We start from the raw sequence: 20,817 nt of genomic DNA on the forward strand, positions 1-20,817 counted from the left end.
TTAAACTGGAGGCAAGCCAGCATGCCCTAGTAGATCACTCTGAGCTCAAGCAAGAGTCCAGTTCTCCTGCAGAAGGGCAGAGGGTAGCAGACAGCAGGCCAGCACAGCTGAAAATCAGTTTTTCAGGGCAGCACTCCTGCAGAGCGGCAATCCTTGTAGCAGCACAGCAGTGCTTCCTCCTGACAGAGTTCTTCACAGGTCTAGTAGTGTCTGATTTGGTATGGTTAGAGGCCCAGTACTTATACTGAGCTGTGCCTTTGAAGTGAAGGTGAATTTACAGAGGGGCTTTGAAGTGCACAGAAGCCCTCCCTCCCAGCTCTAGCTCCAGACTCACCACAGGGGTGATGAGTACAGACCTCAGCAAGGCCCGTTAGTGCAAAGGGTTCGCCCTTCTGTGCGCGAAGTTCTCAGACTAAGGAAAGAAGTTGGCACGGAAACTGAAAATACAAAGACATAGTTTAATAAACCTTTAAAGGTGGTACTACAGCCCACACAACACTCTACAGCATTGTACAAGGTAGCACAAAGAACTCAAGCACATAGCCCCCTTTTATACACAAAGAAGGGGTTCATAAGTAGGTGGGTACAACACAAAGCATGATTTACGACCATATATGGACATTTCTGAACATGATCAATACATGGGTGAAGTTAACGGTTCTTGAAGCCCGCGAAAATGCACATTCCTATCTACGCTAATCAAACACAAATTTGACTTTCACTGAGCATGCGCTAGACGCACAAATAGGTTTATTTATAGACTGTTGCCGGGCAGATCTCAAGGGTGACTAGTGAAAAGGTAGGACTCGTCACATGGCGGACACATGGCAAGATGTAGCATACAAGATAGAGGACATAAAAACAAAATGGAGTCTGACCATTACGAAAGTTAGGGCGGGAAAATGCAACAATAGGAAGACAAAATATGTCTTCGGCTAATGCTTAACATTATCGCTGTTTTATTTACAGCAGACGACCCTTTCAGCATTTAGCTGAAGACATTCGGTTTCCTAGGATAATCTAAATACTCATCATTAATATCGATGCTCATCATTTAAGCTATCTCTCTAGTCATACTTTTCTGATGGACAGCCTCAATCACAGCTTTTTTATTAGGCACGCAAAATGACACACATAGGTAACATATCATTGGATACATATACAACATGTAAAAATAATGGCAACAATTATACAAAGGCCAGTAAGAACTTTCCATCCCCATGTGGAGATCAGAGTCCAGAACGAACCTGAAAATGTCCAGGTTCCATTTTCAACATGTAAATCAGCAGCGATCTTATGTAATTTATTGATTGCTTTGTACACAGAAGGAGTGTGGTCAGGAATAAATACGCAGCAGCTACTTCCGATAATTCTACAAGCACCACCTCTATCTGCTAACATAACGTCCAAAACCATTCAATTTTGTAACGCTACGATTCTAGTATTCTGTAACTCTTCACTAAGGTTCCCAAGGGCTGCAACAGTTTGATTCATTACAGCTTCCACTACTCTGGTTAATCGCCGTATTTTTCTACTATTCAGTGCAGCTCCAGCAAAGAAAAATAAAACTAAATTAAAATCTATGTATTGTTGCAAACTAGTGTCAGTTTGGTCTACATCGTCAATAGACAAAGTTCGTTTGTATCTATTTACAGTTACATTATTCAATATTTCAAATCTTTATGATATGACGCAGGGGCTAGGAATACAGGCGGCAGTAAAAACGCTCCATAACATACTTCAGACCATCCGGCTGGTAATCTGTAATAACCTCTATCGCCGCACACAAAATATGTATTATGTGAAGCCAGGATTGTGCTGTTATTCAAACCGTCAATATTCAGTGCAATAATACAATCGCTAACACCTACAGGAATATAACCTACACTTTGAACACATAAATCTGCTTGGGCTTGGGCCACCGAAATTACAAACTTCTCGTTCCCAACAATGTCTCTAGTGTTCGTGAAAATATATGGCATTGAATCATTATCCGGTCGATACTCTTCCCACTCACATATAGTTCCGTTCGCTTGTGGGTAGCCTTCTATATCCTGTCCTGATGGATTTCTTTATTCAATCTAAAAAGCAGTCTGCCCACTGTAGGCCTTCTTGTTGCAAAAAGCAAAGTGTACCATGCTCGACAAGAGCCATTATGAGAGAAAGGGAGAGGTATAAACGGAGTTTCCCCTTTCTTCTGATGTGCTGGCATCATACCACATATCCAACAGTTTGTGGCATTAGTAGCTACGTGAGTATGGTGTAGCATCTGGATGAAAGTGTTATTCAGATATGACTGTCGATGCTTCAACTCTTGATATGGAAGCGTATAAAAGAAATGCTCATCTGGCACTGGAGTGGAAACAACATACAACTCATGGGCAGGAATTACATCCTCGACAAACCACGTGGTTGTAGCAACAACTGCTACAGCAGCAATAAACCCTACAGCACAAAAAATCTTTCTCTTCTCTATTCGAACAAATGTCCAAGTAATATCTTCCTGAAACTAAAAGGGTTGTCAGAACTCTTCCACCTAGACAGCTGTTGTTTTCTTTACCAGCGGGCCAAGACGGCTGTCACTACACTAATGCAGGGCTTATCCCCCCCCTTGCCTCATCGGATCTCCGTTTCACTGACCTACGGGCTGTTCTGACAACTTATCACACAACTGCAGGTTCTTTTCTCGGTCGTAGATTATATCTTTTAGCTTCAGGCACTGTCGGGTCTGGGAAGTACTCTTCAGTACGGCCTCTCTCCGCAGTCAGGATTTCTCGATGATCGGTCAATACAGCAGGCTCCACCAGTCCGGGTTGCACCTTCCGACAATGTACGGAATGGATCCAGTTCTCCCGGTTGGTGACTCGGACAGCTGTTCTCGTCTTGAGAAGAACCTGCTCGGGTCCACACCACCTAAGCTCTAGACTGCTTGACCTCTCGAATGATTTTATGACAACAAAATCTCCAGGCCGGAGATTATGGCCTTCACCTGTGGACCGGTCAGGGAGTGCTTCTCGAACTTGTTGATGAATAGAAACCAAACTGTCAGTCAATTGTGCCAAATAGTCATTCATTAAAACACAAGGTACATCATACACTGAGCTTGGCTTCGGCACTCCCCATATATTCATAGGACGCCCAAATACGACCTCATAGGGGGTGAGGCCTGTTCGAGAATGTGGTACTGATCTGATAGACAATAATGCCAAAGGCAAAGCATCTGGCCAAGTCAAAGAAGTAGAAGCTTGTATCTTTGCTATCTTAAGCTTCAAAGTACCATTGTACTTTTCCACCAAGCCTGCTGACTGTGGATGGAACACTGCATGGAATTTCTGTTTTATCCCCAATCTCTTCAGGACATACTTGACAACGTCTGCTATAAAATGAGGCCCATTGTCACTCCACAATAGTCTACAAACACCATACCGAGGAAATAATTCCTTCAATAGCACCTTTGCCGTAGTCATTGCAGTATTGTCTTTCGTAGGATATGCTTCAATCCACTTGCTGAATGCACAAACCACAATTAAGACATATTTTAGATTATTGCAGCGTTCAAGATGAATATAATCCATCTGCAAAACTTCAGAAGGTGCAGTAGGCGTTGCAAACCCTCCTGCTGGAGTTCGTGTCCCTTTTCCTGGATTGTACTTAAGATAAATCATGCAGGTCTGTACTACTCTCTTAGCCGTGCTAGCAATCTCTGGATGCTCCCAAACTTGCTTAAGCAATTTCACAATTGCCGAAGCTCCAACATGTGCTAGCCCATGTGCCATCTGACCATAGGTTGTACAAAAGCTATGGGTAACTTCTACTTATCCATCTGCTTATTTCTCCAACAACCTTCATCATCCAGTTCTCCATCCTTGGACCATTGCTCCCTCTCTTTATCAGAAGCGGTCCTCTGTATCTCTAATACCTCCTTCCTAGCATCGTGCCACAGCTCAGCTTGTGGCTTCGCAACATACATTGAAGTGGAATCAGGCTGCATCGCGGTTTCACGTGCTACTCGATCTGCAAAAGCATTTCCTTCTCCAATTTTATCTGTTACTTTCTTGTGTGCGCTGCATTTCACTATAGCTATCTTCTTTGGATATGTCAATGCAGTCAAAAGATTATGTACTAATTCTCCGTACATTATCTGTGATCCATGTGATGTCAAAAAGCCCCTTTCCTTCCAGAGCAGGCCGAAATCATGCGCTACTCCAAAAGCATAGCGGCTGTCCGTGTAAACATCCACTCATAACCCTGCACTAAGCTCACATGCTCGTGTCAGTGCTATTAGTTCCGCTGCCTGAGCTGATTTCTGCGGTATGCGTGCTGTTTCCACTATTGTATATAGCGTTGTAATTGCATATGCTGCTGAAGTATTACCATCTGGTAACTTTAGACAAGACCCATCCACCCACAGCTCTCCATCTACATCCGTAAAGGGCGTGTCCTGCAAATCAATACGACCCTTTGTCTGTTCCTCAGTCACAAAAATGCAATCATGTGTTTCCTGCCCCTCAGGCTGAGTCACCGGAAATGGCAACAACGTGGCTGGGTTTAGAGTTGCACATCTCTTCAATGTAATATGAGGAGCCAACAACGTCAGCTCATATCCTGTTAGACGAGCACTAGTTAAATGCTGCGTCTTTGTCTGATTCAAAAGAGCATCAACAGCATGGGGAACCAACACCAACAACTTATGAGATAACACGATCACCTCACTCTAGCGTATTGACACAGCTGCTGCTGCAACCGAGCGAAAACAACCAGGCAGCGCTCGAGCAACAGGATCAAGTACTGCCGAGAAGTATGCACGCGGCCGGTGCTTATCTCCGTGCATCTGCTCTAACACTGGTAATGCGCATCCATCTCTTTCATGTACGTACAATATAAAAGGCTTTGTGAAATCAAGGGTGCCTAACACTGGTGCTGAACAAAGAGCCTATCTTATTCACCTCCCTCAGATCGATAATAAATCGATAAATCCTAGTGTCAGTGTCTTTCTTTAAAATCGGTAGGATAGGACTGTTACAGACATTGTATGGAACCTCTTCCACCACCCCCACTTTAATGAGATCCTGCACAATCTGTGGAAGCGCCTCCTCCCCCTCCTGTGAAATACGATATTGAGGTAAGCGTGGCAACACAGCTCCCTCCTTTACACTAATGTGCACCGGGGGGATAACCATCTGTCCCACATCAGTATCTGAAGTAGCCCACAAGGTACAGGGTAAAGAGGCCAATGCCGTATCCTCTTTAACCATGCACTCTCTCTTCATTGTCGGATAGTTATCATTCAGGATAACCCGTACTCCTTCAGGGGAGCAACTTATGGGAGCCCTGAAATGCTTGAGCATATCCAAACCTACAATGTTATCGGGCGTGTTTGGGGAGAGCAAAAATGGACATGGTGCAACAAACTTATCTAGATTAAGTGCAAGAGGTTGTGACAATGGGCTAAGGGAAGGTGTTCCATCGAACCCTATCGAAGTAATCATTAAGCCAGAAGGGGAAGCCCTCGGAACCAATTGTTTAGACAAAGCGCTACGAGTAGCTCCTGTATCCACCAAAAACCGATCAGTAGAACCCAAAACATGTGCTGTAACATAAGGACCCCTCCGATCTACTGGCACTTCAACTGATTCCTTACCCCATCCTACGCATACTGCGAATCATGATATGCAGAGCATTCGTAATCAGATATTTGGCATTGATTTCGTCGATCAAAAACATTAGACCCATCTTGTGGTCGCATATTGGAATCAAACCTAGCACAGTCATTCGAATTTCCCCTAGGGCCGGCAGAGCCCCCACGATTTCTCATCGGACCTTGACCACGTCCTTGCCGCTGCGCACGCAACAAGGGACACTCCCGAGCCCAGTGGCCCATCTGCTTACAATACGCACATTGATCCCTAGCCTGATCCGGATGAACAAAGGAAGAACCAGAAAATCCTCGATGACCCCTATCAGTACCTCTATGGGGCGGTCCATACACTTGTGCTAACATAACCTTCGTTTTCAAATCTTTAGACTTCTTTTCTTCATTACCCTTAGCTTCTAATTCCTGACGCTCATAATACTGAGCCATCGTCAGCAGGGATGCCGGAGACAAAGTCGTCCAAGAGCTTTCACTCGCTTTTAACCGAGCTGCCACTCCTGGTAATAAATTCGAAACATACTTATCAACAAAAAGATGTCAGCCCATGTTGTCCGTAAGCAACTGGCCGCTAAAATCGTGAAAAGTTTCCTCAAACCGCGTAAAAAAATCTGAAACTGATTCATCTACCTTTTGCTTACACGAGGCTAACATAGTCCAATCAATCTTTTTAGGGGGGATAATCATTTTTAATTTAGTCAAAATGGCAGCAGGAAGGTCTAAAATCAACTGGGGAAGCTTCTGCGCAGGTTTCCTTTTTCTATCCTCATCCTCAAGATCCGCCCATTTGGCTTTAAAGGTTGGAAGATCGTCTACCTTTCGCACAGATCTCCACATATCAGGGGGTAATATAAGCCCAAAAAATAAATCGATATCAGCTAATGTCATAGTACAAGAATTTAGAGCCCCCTCAACTTCCTCATAAAAGGCAGCAGGATTATTTCATGGATCAGGTAATGCAGCTTTTAATGCCATCACATATGCTCTATTCCAAGGAGTGTAAACCCAATTATAAATAAAATACCCTCTAGCATCGGGGGAGGATTTATCCGAACTAGTACCCGCTCCTTTAGGAGGAACATACAAAGGCGCTGCCTCTCGCATAGGCTTAGCATGCAATGGTTCAATCTTATCTGAATAAAAGATAGGTGACTGCTTCCCGCCGCCACTCGGATTCGTTTGTTCCTCCTCCGCTTTCTTTTGGCGCGCTTTTTCTCGTAGTTGAAACATCTCGTCCCGCAATGCAAACAGCCGTCGAACCGCATCAGGCACCCGGGAAGGAGGAAAAAGACCTTTACTCAATTCTTTAGAGTCTGACACCACATCATCAGGTGCAAGAATATCAGAATATTTCCGAAAAGATGCAATCACTTCATCAGAGAGAGATTCAGTAAAATATACTTTCTCCCTATCCTGCCACTCTTCAAGAGACTGCATTAACTCAGAAAGAGAAACCGTAGCCTTGAGTACTCGATGAACGATCTTTCGAAGGTCGGCCATACGCTCGGTCGACAACATAGACCGTGTATCCGTCTTCCCTGGGGGCGAGCCAGCATCCTTACCTCCCCCTCTTGGAGCGGACGGACCAGCGTACGGAGGCGGGGAACGATCTAATAACAAAAAATCGTCGTCAGGTTACTAAGGACAGGATAAAGAGGCTGTCGAACAGCATACTGGCCCGATATCTGTAATCTATGCTCCTTTTCCTGTTTTTCTTCAAATTCCTTTGCTTCACGCTTTCTCGATTCTTGTGCTTTCTCATGCTCACTCTTTTGCTGCTCCTTCTCATCAGCACCTTTTCACGTTTCTTGCGCTCACGCACTTCTTTCACCCACAGACGCACACATTCAAATATATCTGGCCCAGCTCGTCGCTTACACATACACTGCTCCACGTACTCAATTTTACGCAAATCAAATGATCCATACAAAGGCCAACATACCTCAGGATCCTTTTTCGTGTATTTCCTCCGCAATGTGCTGTACATTATAGGGAAAGACCAAACTTCACATACATGTCCCTATTAGGCATCCCTTCTGGGGGAGCCGGCTGCGATTCCTCAAGTCTTAACCGGTCACTTCCAAAACAGCAGCACCACTTACGGAGTGCGCTAAAAGCAGGCATGTCAGAAATAATGCAAAGTATGCAATATTATAATCAAAAACAAAATGGCACTTAACACGTTGTGCCGCTCAAATCCAAAGTTCAGGAGAAATCTCTCCACATTACCTGTCTATATGTGTTGCAACGCATATATCCCAAATCCAAAACCAAATATGACTAGTCACACCAAACAAATTAGTCACAGCAAGCGTATCCTAAAACTGCCTTGCCAACCCAGACTACCAAAAGCTTGCAGCAAGTACCGTACAACGGTTCTTACCAATCCGGAGCGTCCAGATTCCAACTGCCAAGTTCCAAATTCGCCCAAACGGCCACTGCACAGCAAACCGACAGAAGAGGTCTCAGTCGAGGACCGGCGCCACCCAGATGGTCAGATCGGAAGTGAAGGAAGAAAACCTCGGGATGCCAGGACTAAAAACGCCACTGGCAGTGATCACGTCCCCGGCAAGGTTCCAATCCTTCGTCACGACCAATCCTTCGAGCATCCGAGTCGCCGATGAGCCCCACCTTGGGTGCCAATTGATGAGTGCAGACCTCAGCAAGGCCCGTTAGTGCAAAGGGTTCGCCCTTCTGTGCACGAAGTTCTCAGACAGGAAAGAAGTTGGCACGGAAACTGAAAAGACAAAGACATAGTTTATTGAATCTTTAAAGGTGGTACTACAGCCCACACAACACTCTACAGCATTGTACAAGGTAGCACAAAGAACTCAAGCACATAGCCCCCTTTTATACACAATGAAGGGGTTCATAAGTAGGCGGGTACAACACAAAGCATGATTTACAACCATATATGGACATTTCTGAACATGATCAATACATGGGTGGAGTTAACGGTTCTTGAAGCCCGCGAAAAAGCACATTCCTATCTACGCTAATCAAACACAGATGTGACTTTCACTGAGCATGCGCTAGACGCACAAAGAGGTTTATTTATAGATTGTTGCCAGGCAGATCTCAAGGGTGACTAGTGAAAAGGTAGGACTCGTCACATGGCGGGCACATGGCAAGATGTACCATACAAGATGGAGGACATAAAAACAAAATGGAGTCTGACCATTACGAAAGTTAGGGCGGGAACATGCAACAATAGGAAGACAAAATATGTTTTCAGCTAATGCTTAACATTATCGCTGTTTTATTTACAACAGGGGGTTATGCAGCCCTTTGTGTGGGGATAGGACACAGCTTATTCAGGTGTAAGTATCATCTCCTCCCTCGAATCCTGCTCCGGATGACCCATCAGGATGTGGATGGCCCATCAGTCACACCTAAGCTCCCTTTGTGTGAGGCTGTCTAGAGGGAATGCACAAAGTCCAGCTGTCACCCACTACAGACATGTATTTCAGACAGGCTGCAGGCAGACAGAGCTAAAAGCAGAAACATGTAATCTTTCTGAAAGTGCAAAAAAAACAAGGTGATGGATGGAATGCTTGAATTAATCTCAGCCAGCGGCAATCACTCTTGGCTGCATACAAATCCATCGCTTTTTGTCCACCATGTGCAAATCAGTCTTGACCTTTCTCCTCAATGGAACAGTCCAGCCTGAACCAGAACAGTCCAGCCCGAACCAGAGCAGAAGCAAACTGGGACCTGTTTCGCTCTAGCAGGGGCGCGTCAGCCTGGTAGAGCTTGGTTCCAATGGCTAAGTGTCATAATTTTATTGCCAGTCATTCCATATCAGTTTGGACCTAGACATATGCAAATCAGACTTTGACCCTGCTCCTCATGGGTACAGTCCAGCCTGAACTGCCAGGCCAGGTACTCCATAAACCAGAACACTCCCAACCTAAGATTGGGTTTGCCCTAGTTAGAGCACTTCAGCCAGGTATAGCTTGGTTCCACTGGCACAGCGCACTTATGGCAGCAAATGCAAAAATAACTGCTTCTGCTTTTTGCGGACTCCTGTTTCACTTTCATGAGATGCCCTTTTTGCCCTAAAAACGTCTGTGAGTACAAACAGGTCCCTTCAGCAAGTTCCTGTGCTGCAGACTGACAGTGCATCATAGGATTTACTGATTTAAATGCCATAAGTATGTGTCTGTGCGCCGGCCTCAGTTTGCTCACATGAAGAAATCGCGTTTAGGAATTCCATATTTTAAGGAAGTTGTGAAATCGCTAATTTGGACATGTACGCAGTCGTACAGTTCATTTACTGATTCTTAAAATGCAATTTCTTTAGGATTGCAAATAAAAAAAAACAAATTTGACTAAAGTGCATCTGGCCCAATGTTCTTAGAAATGTGTTCTTTGTTGTCTGCGAAATAGCGACATCTATGTAGCCCAACACTTCAGCTCTGTAGGAAGTCGCAGCTGCAACCTTAGATCTGTGTACATGCAGCAGGGTGCTCAGAGATTGTCCCCCAATGTTTTGTTTACACCTAATGAATGACAGCAACTTTAGCTTGCTTCAGAGTGGCTTCAGCCTTTTCTCTATGTTGGCTCCAAACAAGCTTATTATCAAAATGTATGCCCAGGTAGTCAAACGTGTTCAATCACAACAAAAGCCCTTGTTAACGCATAGTTATGATTGAATGGTTTTAGTTGAGGGCGCCCTTTATATATTTCCCTCTTTATTTCGAGAGTCAAACGTATTCGGCTGCTCTAATGGTTCATTGTTAGCATAGCATGTGCTCCTCAAGGCTGTCTTGGGTTTCATCATCAAATCTTCCTTTTTGTTACATTTGTGGTTAGTTGCTTTTCTATACAATATTCTACAACGCCTGTTCTGAGTTTGTGCATTCAGAGCTCGGTCAATGTAATGAGGGCAGGATCCTCCGCAAACAGTAATACTAGTATGTTTTTGCTGTGGAATTTCGGATTATCCAAATTCATGTTCTCCAGATGAGGTCAACATCATTCAAGGAGAGGGAAAAAGCAAGGGAGCTAAAATACACCCCTTGCGCACAACAGTAGGAATCGAAAACCCCTTGATCATCTTTCCATTTGGCTCATAGCACATCAGTGCTGATGTTTCAACATGTAATCTTTAGACGGACAGACTTCCATATTTTATATTTCGTTGCGGCTTTTTTCTCGATGCTCAGTGCCTTAAAGTGCTATCTCAGCCTTGTAAAGTTACCTTGTGTTCTCTAGACTTGTGTTGACTCACTAGAGCACAAGACAGCTCCTTTTTCATAAACCAGCATACCTGATCAAATCAATTGCCCATTAGTTAATCATCATTAGTGTGGGGGTCAATTTTAGTAGTTGTCAAGAAAGGGGGCCATATTACAGGTACATTTCTCTAAACATTTAATATCCCTGTCCTCGTCACCTCTTTCATCTGCTGTCAATTCTCCTAAACTAGGTCAAATTACATGCATCATACTTGGGGCAAAATGATTGTACTTATCTAAGCACCATGTAACTGCCCTTCCTATACTTATCTTAGCAGTCACATGGTGAGGTATTAGTTTATTTCTCTCATTGGCCCACTCTAATACTTTATTAACATCAATAAGAAAGGCAATGAGGGCATCAGTGGAGAAGTGTGGCTCAATGATTAGAGCGGCAGACCCTGATACAGAGGTCTAGCCCGGGACCAGGGTTCAATTCCCTGCCTCGGTGGGTCTTGGGCTCAAAAATTCCACGGACCTGATAAATCTCGCCTCGGCGCCTACTCCAATCATGGAGTCCACTCTGCAACTCTGGGCAATACCTTGCTTAATCTCCACAACGGCCCCTACAACGCTAAGGATGCCTGGCCTCCACCTTGGGGGTGCCCAGGAGTGGACGCCTCACAGGGAAAGCCAGGATGGGTTCCACAGTGGTATTCGTACAAGCGCCTTGAGACCCTTGCGGGTGAGTAGTGCGCTATACAAGTATCAATTTACAATTTATGATCACTGTCAAGTTGTAAAATTACCTGAATGTCCCATACTGTAGCTCAAGCTTTAGTGTTTATTGGGATATAAACAATGAGGGTGGAAGTTTTATGTCCTCTATGGGATTTGTTTGCTGAGATATGAGATGTAGTGCTCCAACTAAGATGCCTTAGGTAACAAAGCAGCATCATAGACATCAAATATTCATCCAGGTTCTTACTCCCTTTGCTCTGCTGCATAACGAGTTCAGGGGCTCCCTAAAAATAAATCCCTTTAAGGAATCTCTCTACCATGACTGTTGTCACACCAGAAGATATTAAAATCACCACAAACTATTATTCCATGTTGGGAACATGCTCTACAATGTCATCTAATCTTTATTAGCAGTTGATTGAGAGCATCTAACATTCTTTTAGCTATATCCTTCTTCCCTGAAGGCATAGAATATGTCAATAATGCCCTCCATGGGACAGTGCTCACCCAGTCTAGTATGTAATAGGTTCGAGGTCATGCTTGGTAGAGACATTTATTATAACTTGAATCACACCCATGTGATTAAACCCACCTGATGGCCGTTCAGTTGCATCTTTACATGTAGGAAAATAAGGTACAATGTATTCTTCCATGCTAGCTTCTGACATAGCACATGTCGCATCTGAGTAGAAGATATCGATTTGTTTCATAGAAGGTCGGCATTCTAGATCCTCTAGGTTGATCAGTAAGCAGGAATTGTTTCTGCAAACTATTTTAGTGAGTTCTGCTTGCTTCCCACCATCATATTTTCCAACTGCAAGTCCAAGCCTTGGGCGAAGCTATGCCCTTACTCCATGCCCTCTGGGAATTGCGGATCTTGTTGTATTTGCTAAGGCTGCATGTATCCAACCCAGGCGTTTTCTGTCTGAACATAGCCAAATTAATTTCTTACCAGAACAAATAGATGAACGGGTGCACAGAAAGGGGGAAGCAGAGAGCAGCTCCACAGTGCTTTCACTTACTGTGCTCCACCTTGAACAGGGAGGCAATCGGGTCACCTTTTTCTTTCGGCTCCTTCGCCTTCTTCCATGACTATAGTACAACAAAATTCCCCTGCGGCCTTGGTAAGAGTACAATAAAGTCTTCCTGCACACATAGCAAACAGGAAGCAAGCTGCACTGGCGGGGGCTCCAGCTGACCAGGAATGGCGGAGCCCCTGAGGCGTGTTTGTTGTAGCACCATAACATGTTACACACCCCATATCAAACCTGTCTATCAAATCAGCAGAATCGACAGAGACTGCTGGGTCAGCATGCACAATCCAACAAACCAGACACTTCTGCTTTCATTGCATAGAACCCGGGCCACGTAGGCGAAGCCGGACCCGATGGAGGCCCGGGTAAAACGCCATCCGGAGGCCCTCCCCTGCCCCCATTTGCATGCCGGCTAGGCTGGCAAGGGCCGGGATTGGCCCCCCTCAGGCAAGGTGAGCCCTCCCAAACAGGGGGCAAGCTAGATAGGGTAAGAGCGGGATAAGAGGGGGCCAACAGCCTGAGTAAACACATACATCCCCCCCTCACAATAGGAAGGAGAAGAATCCCACTCACCCTAACCTAAGATACGGGCGTCGTAGCCGCAAGGGTAGTGGGGGAGTGGAACAAACTCAATAAAATTTTTAAAAAGAGAAAACTTACTAGAAGGTAGATGGAAGGCTCTCACAGTGTCCTTGGGATGCCTCATTGCAGGGGCACTGAGGGAGCCAAGGGGCGGCGTACCGCCATAAAATGAGTAGATGTAATGCACCCGCAGGACCCTTGGGATGCCTCCCGGCAGGGGTACCGAGGGAGAAGATGGCAACGACTCAGCCTCAAGAAAAGTAAAGTTTATGCTCAAGGAAGGTCCTTGGGATGCCACACGGCAGGGGCCCCTTGGAGAAGGGAGGGCCCATGAAAGGGTTACAGGGCAAGCGAGACGGCACTTGTGGCCCGGGTAGGTCCAGACGGACACCCTCCAAATTGGTAGCAAGCTGAAGCCTAGACCCGTGAATCAGAAGCCCAGAAAAGGGGCCCCTCCCCTCCCAGGTTATTGAGGAGGCTGGGTCCATATTGCAAGAAAAAGTTTAAGGAGCAATAGAAGTAAATCAATAACATGGACAATAAATGTGTATATGACTATGAACGATTGAAATGTATAAAGTTATGTTTTGATGAATAAATTACGACTTTTTCAGGCATCCAAGAAAGTTGTCTGTGGTGATTTAAGGTAAAAGCGCGCAGTTGGTGAAAACGGGGCGGGACGACTTGCCTGGAGGGGGTTAATTATTTATGAACTGAGACAAAATATTTGTGGTTTTTGTAACTTTATTTTATCCCCAGTGAACATCTACTATGATGGTTTCAGAATTGGGGTAGGATGATTTTTTCTTTATATTCTTGATAAGTTGAAGTGAATATTGGGTGAATCCACCGTCTTCAGGGAATCAGCTACCGCCTGCCATAAAATGAAAAAAAAGGAAGGCAAACAGCATGTTGTTTCCTGCAGTTGTTCATCGATAACTGTGAGGTTACTGACCGTATATTAATATCATATTCAGCTCTGAGTTTGAGCTGTACACATTCCAGAGCCAATGTCCCCATTCCATTTACATGCACTTTTTCTTAAAAAAATTATTACTGACAACTGGGACAATTTGATTATCCAAACCCAGGTATGAAAAGCAGGGGCTCGGGTCAAATTGTCATCCTGGGCCTACATGCGACTTTTTTCATTTTATGCCAGGAGGGAAGGTTGTTTAAAGGTAAAAAAAACGTGTATCTCCCAGGCAAAGACAAAACACAATATCGCCATCATCTGGGGTCATTTGTGGGCTATAACCATATTAAGCTGCCTTTTTTACAGGTATGCTTGCCTTAAAATCTGTTCATTAATGTAGCAGGAACGCTGGGATTTGAAAGACATGGGGTCTGGCGCATAATGCTTCCCTTGACTTCTTTTTGTGATGATTCTGCATACAAAAAAAATCATTAAAATGCCTTTTTAATCTTTTGTGTTTGACTGGTCTGTAAATTTCACTTTTGCAAAGGGTGTAATGTATCATCGATGTGTTATACCGGTAATAATACAAAGGTGACAATAAAGTGTGACAAGATGTCCCACTCAGCCTGAGTTATTGCTAGCGGCTTAGATTAATTCAAGCTTTCTGTCCATCGATTTTTGTATACTTCTGCGGGGAATGAGATTTTGATATCAATTTATGATCAATTTAATAACTTATCTCATTCGAAATTTTTGGATCGCTTTTTATCTGTCATTGAGTAAAAGACAAACCCCGCATAGGTTAGATAAACCCCATAAACTGACGCCACTCTGAAGAACCACTTACAACTGATAAAGTTTTAAAAGTTTTATATAAAGTCAAGATTAAATGCGTATACAATCCTCTCAGGATAAATCTCAAAAAAAAAATATACAAAAGAATACAAAATCAATTCCAGAATCAGCAAAAAGCTTCGATATGAAGTGGTTCCTTTGCGTCATCTGCAGAAAGAGAAAAGTAATCAAGTTAAATCTGTCCCTACTCTATACTAAGTGACATCCCTACTTCGCAAGTTCCTAACCTAAAAAAGGTGTCAGCAGTTTGACTCCCAAAGAAGTTCAAACTCTCTTAGCCTCTAAAGGTAACTTAAGTTTAAGAAGCAGTACCCTTGCTGCCTACCCATCCGCTCTCTAAGGGTCCTCGGCCTACTGCTCTCTTGCGCTCTGATCTCTCTCAGCGCATCTGCTCAAGTCATCTACCCTTCGCCCTTCTCTCTGTTCTCGCTCTGAGCAATTCGCTTCGCTGTTCCCTTCGCTAATTGCTATCTTCTCCCCGGGGTGCTGTCCCTAAAATACACAATCACAGTGTGGGTGGAACGCCCCTTCGACGCCCACCACGGACTTTCCCCGTGAGGTAATCTTCTAGCCTTTTCCTTGCTTCGTCTCTTCACGTCGTCCGTTAAGTTGACCTTTCTTCTTTAGACGCCATCTTCGTCTTCTCGTTGGTGACTTCGTTGACACTTTCAGATCAAAAGTTTATAACCTTAGCAGAACTTTAATCTTTATGGCTATGTATGTAACCTTTCTTGGTCCTGTGAATGGTCATTTCAAAACAAGACTCAAATTCCAAGCGTCTCCTCTCACGTTTAGGCCATAAACTCTGTCCGGCATTGTCACCTTAAATCTAACAAGAACTAGACTCCTTGGCTCTCACGTTCACAGCAAGGCTATTCACGACTCCTGTGAGCCCACTAAATTACCAACAGCGGACTACCCTCCTGCGAACCCTTGGTCAGTCAGGTTAAAATCACAAATGACCTAAACCCTTCTAACATTCTTACAAGAAGCCTTCTACACAGTATAACCTTTAACACACATTTATATACAATCGCATTTAACAAATCCTTTACGTATAAGTGAATATATTGTACATAGAATATAAACTACGTAGAGTATAACTTTTATATTCTCATTGGTTACATCGCCGTGTATGCTCTCTGCACATTTCTCCACGTTACATTTCACGCCGTTTCTCCATTTAAAGTTACACACGTACATGAATTCTACTTTGTACGTTCTACATTTCGTAAGCATTTCTACTCATTTCTACATTAGCCCACTACGTATACGGGCCTTCTAAATCTAATACATGTTCTAAGGTGAATACAGTTACATTTCCTATATTACTTTTGATTATCTCGGTTAGGTTTATGCTATAAGTGTCAACTTCACGTTACGATATACATTTCATTCCTACGTTATACAATGTGCTTGTAAATATGGCTCGCATATATGTTTTATTCAAATTGCGCTCTCTCAGTTCCCCCCTTTGATGACTTTTAGGAGTCATCACTAAATGCAATTTGAATAACACCCTTATACAGAACTAGTTACAACATTCCCTCTTTTCATCGTTTCGAGAGCTCTTAAGCTTTTGTACTGTTGATCTTGTAACGCAGTTAGTCTCCTTTCTTGTTCTCTCATTGATCTGTGTAACCGGTTCGGCCTATACCATTTATATAGTTTCACTAATCCTAATAATATGATTATGCAAATTAATACTATTAATACAGGTTTTAATATGTACCATACTATGCTTTTACCAAGGTTGGAAAACCAACTCCCAACCTTTCCTACTCCATGACCTACTTTTTCCCAAACATTTATTTTTGATAAATCTTCGATTTCTTGATGAATCTGTGTAATGTTGCTTATGACTTTCTCAAGTGGTTTTGAATTATCAGGAATATAAGTACAACATTCCTGAACCTTCAAAGCCTTACAAACTCCGCCTTCTTTTGCTAGCAGTACATCTAAAGCAAGTCGGTTCTGAAGAACCATTGCTCTAATCGACTGCATCTCGCCTTCTACTAACATTAATGACCTTGCAGTACTTGCAGACAATCTATCTACAACTGTAGCCAGTCTCCTGATCTTAACATCGTTAAGTATTAAACCTAACATAGGAAACATCGCTCCAAATACATCTCCTACTACTTCTGCATCTCCTACTTCCCTTTTCGCTCTCGTCGAAGCCTTTCCTTCTATGATCGCTAAATCCTTTGCATGATATATTTTGGGGAAGACAATTGCCAAGTAACACGAACCATACCAATTGTCAGGTAGTTTTACATAGGCATTTCTTCCACATACAAAATATACATTAGGAATCGCTTGCATCCCTTTCATGAAATCTTTCGTATAGTACTCTAATCTAAAAGCATGTTCGCAATTTACTTCACCTACAAATACACTCTCATAATACGTCTTGCTTCGAGTTAAACATAACTTTCCTTTCTGCGTTCTATCCAATGCTATTGGACCATTGCTACCTTTCTTTTTGTGTGCCTTCTCTTCTTCGGTCCAATCTGTTTTCCACTGTCCTGACATTTTTAGAATCTTATGCCTTCTGTATCGGTCATCTACTTGTCCTATGAACTTTTTCTCTACCTCTGACACTTTGCAAGTTAGATTATTTCTACGTGCATATGAAGTATCTAGTGTATCCCAAGGAAGAAAGAATTTGGCTAGTCTGTCCTCCTTTTTGTAATAGTCCCACTTATTCATTTGTTTATAATTCGGAACTTCAGGCAGTACCGAATCATAATTTGAAAAGTAGTACTCAAATCCTTCCCTACCATAAAATATACTAAGCAGTAAACTACATGTTATCCCATAAGTCAGTGGGAGATGATGATATCTAATGCCTTCATCTACGGAAGCCGGCAATTGCATACAAACATAGCAATCTTTGGCCTCCATGGCATCGATATACTCGTACAATAGTTTAGCATATGCGTTTGACCTAAAGTTTCCCTGTGACTCGTCTATGTTTAACCTACGAGCTTGATCTGCCAGTAACGCCTTTTCACGTATCACATTGCTCTCCTCCTTCTTCTCCACAAGAGCAGGTCTCAAAGTCGTTACAGGCTTTACATCTGCTGTTTCTTTATCGCTTTCATGTCCTATTATGTATGATATTGTCACTACTGTAATTATGAGAGAAATTACTACTGCTATTAGTGTACCTGCTATACATTTAGCTTTTCGGTTTGGGTTGCCGTTCTCCATGTTATCAAACAGCGTAGCTCCTTCTTCTGCGAAAAAGTTTTTCTTTTCCAGTCTTTGTTTGCTTTATTTGCTTTCTCAGTCTGTAAAGTGCTCTTTATCAACAAAGTCTCATTTTCGCAACAATGTCTTTTCCTCTTTTAGCAACAGACAACCCTAACCCTTCTCCGTCCTCTAAATGTAATCCCTAATTTTATTCTTCTTTCCACTCGGCGCTAGGTTAACTTCTTCTTTATAGCTTATATACAAAAGTCTTTATGCATCTACAATTATTCTTGTACCTGCAGCTTTCACAACAATTTCCAATAATTCAAAACAAATTACTTTTTCTTCTTCCTCTGGAATTTGATGACCAAAAGTCGGAAACTGTAATCTATTTAGCACTAGATCTTGAATTTGACTCAAATATGGGGGTATGGGAAGTGTGAAAGTCAGTAACCCCTCAGTCTCAAGTCCAGGCGTCAACATCCATATCTCCACTGCCACAAATGGATCGTGATCGATTACTTTCACTTTCTTCACTCTCCCAGATTTCTGTCCCCAAGACATCTGCTAGATAAGTCCACTCTGGGGTGGCGTACCTTCTGCAGGGCACACGTACCCTTCTCGATCTTCTTGGACTTTCAGTTCCTGAGTCTGTAGTTTCCTCTTCCTGATCCGATTCTTCAGCGATCGGGACAAGAGCTCTTTCTTGATCTGCTTTTAAGCTTGGCCTTCTCCTTCTCTCCGGCCAACTAGCTTCGTCACTCCTTGTCCTCCCGCTCCTTGTTCTTGGACTCGTCTCTTGGTCATTCTCCGCTTGTTCCGTATCTGATTCAATCTCCCAGTTACTCTCTTCTCCTGAGGCGACTTCGGTCTCACTGGTATCCTGACCTTCTTTGACCTGTTCCGTCTCAGTCTCAGCCTCTTCGATCACCTCCACAGCTTGGCTTTCCCCCTCTATGGCCTCTCCGCTTTCCGCTGGATTCTCATCCGAGAGAGGAGCTGTTTCTTCTAGAGGTGTTGGCACTCTTCGGGTGTGTGAGGCATGTATCCAGTTTGGCAGGCCTCCACACTTTACTGCAGTATTCGTCACAAGTATGACTTGAAACGGTCCTCTCCAGCGCACGTATAAGCAATTCTTCCTGACGTGTTTTTTCACCAAAACCCAGTCCCCCGGACTCAGGTCATGGCACAAATCTTGTGCTGATGGAACCTCTGCAGCCTGGACCTGGAGGGACACAGAATTAACGGCATCAGATAGCCCCTTACAGTAGTCCAAGATCAAATCGTCTGTGATGTTCACTAGGGCTGCAGTCGGAACCGATGACAATCTCATAGCTCTCCCCATTAGCACTTCATGAGGAGAGAGACCTGTTTTTCTATCTGGTGTGCTACGTATGCTCATAAGAACCACTGGAAGTGCGTCTGGCCAACTCAGGGATGTTGATGAACAAACTTTGGCAAGTCTGGACTTGATTGTACTGTTGATTTGTTCTACAATCCCTGAAGCTTCTGGTCGATAGCTGCAATGTAGTTTCTGATCGATACCCAAAGCTGAACATAGCATCTTCACTATTTCGCTGTTAAAATGAGTTCCTCTGTCCGATTCCAAAGAGGATGGCACCCCAAACCTCGGTATTAACTCCCTAAGTAACAATTTTGCTACTGTAAGTGTATCGCATCTACGTGTAGGGTAAGCCTCAACCCATCTAGAAAAAATGCAAACAATCACTAAAACGTATCTGAGTCTATTGCATTTAGGCATTTCTATGAAGTCAAGCTGCATTCTATTGAAAGGCCCCCCAGACCTCCCAATGTGACTCAATGTGACTGGTGTTCTCTTGCCCACGTTTAGTTGCTGACAGATCGCACATCGCTGACACACTGCTTCTGCCGCTACTCTGAACTTCGGGTTAAACCACGTTTGTCTGAATACTCTCACCATAGCATCTCTACCTATGTGTGCTGATCCATGCAATTTCCTTGCCATTGGACTAACAAGTTCATTTGGTAAAACTGCCCTCCCATCGGCAGAGATCCAAAAGTTCATCTCACTTCTAATACAACCCGCTGTTTCCCAACTCTTTTTCTCGTCATCTGGTACATTTTCCTGAACACTCTTTAGCTCATCCCACGTATCTACAGTATCTAACAACATTGTCAATTCAGTTCTTTCTTGGATTCCCCCCACTTTTACATCAGTGTGAGAATATCCCTGTTCTGCGCAGTAACGCGCTACTTCATCCGCATAGCGGTTACCTTGTGACACAAAATCGACATTTTTTGTATGCGCAGCACATTTGACAACTGCAATGGCTGAAGGGCCTTGCAATGCCTCTAACAAGAGCCTCGCAAATTCTCCATTCCTAATGGGAGAACCCGAGGAGGTCATGTAACCTCTTTGAGACCATAACTGCCCGTAATCATGAACTACCCCGAAACCATACTGGCTATCGGTGTATATGGTGACTCGAAGTTTGTCGCCTGCTAGACAAGCACGCGTCAAAGCAACAATTTCAGCTACCTGAGCGGAGTGTACTCCTTCCAGGCAAGCGGCTTCTATTACTCTCGTAATTGTGCAAACTGCATAAGCTGCTCTCAGCTGACCGATATTGTCTCTTACACATGAACCATCAACAAAGAATATTTCATCGGGGTCAG

The sequence above is a fragment of the Lissotriton vulgaris genome, chromosome 8 (assembly GCF_964263255.1).
Source record: "Lissotriton vulgaris chromosome 8, aLisVul1.2, whole genome shotgun sequence".
NCBI classification, from domain to species: Eukaryota; Metazoa; Chordata; class Amphibia; order Caudata; family Salamandridae; genus Lissotriton; species Lissotriton vulgaris.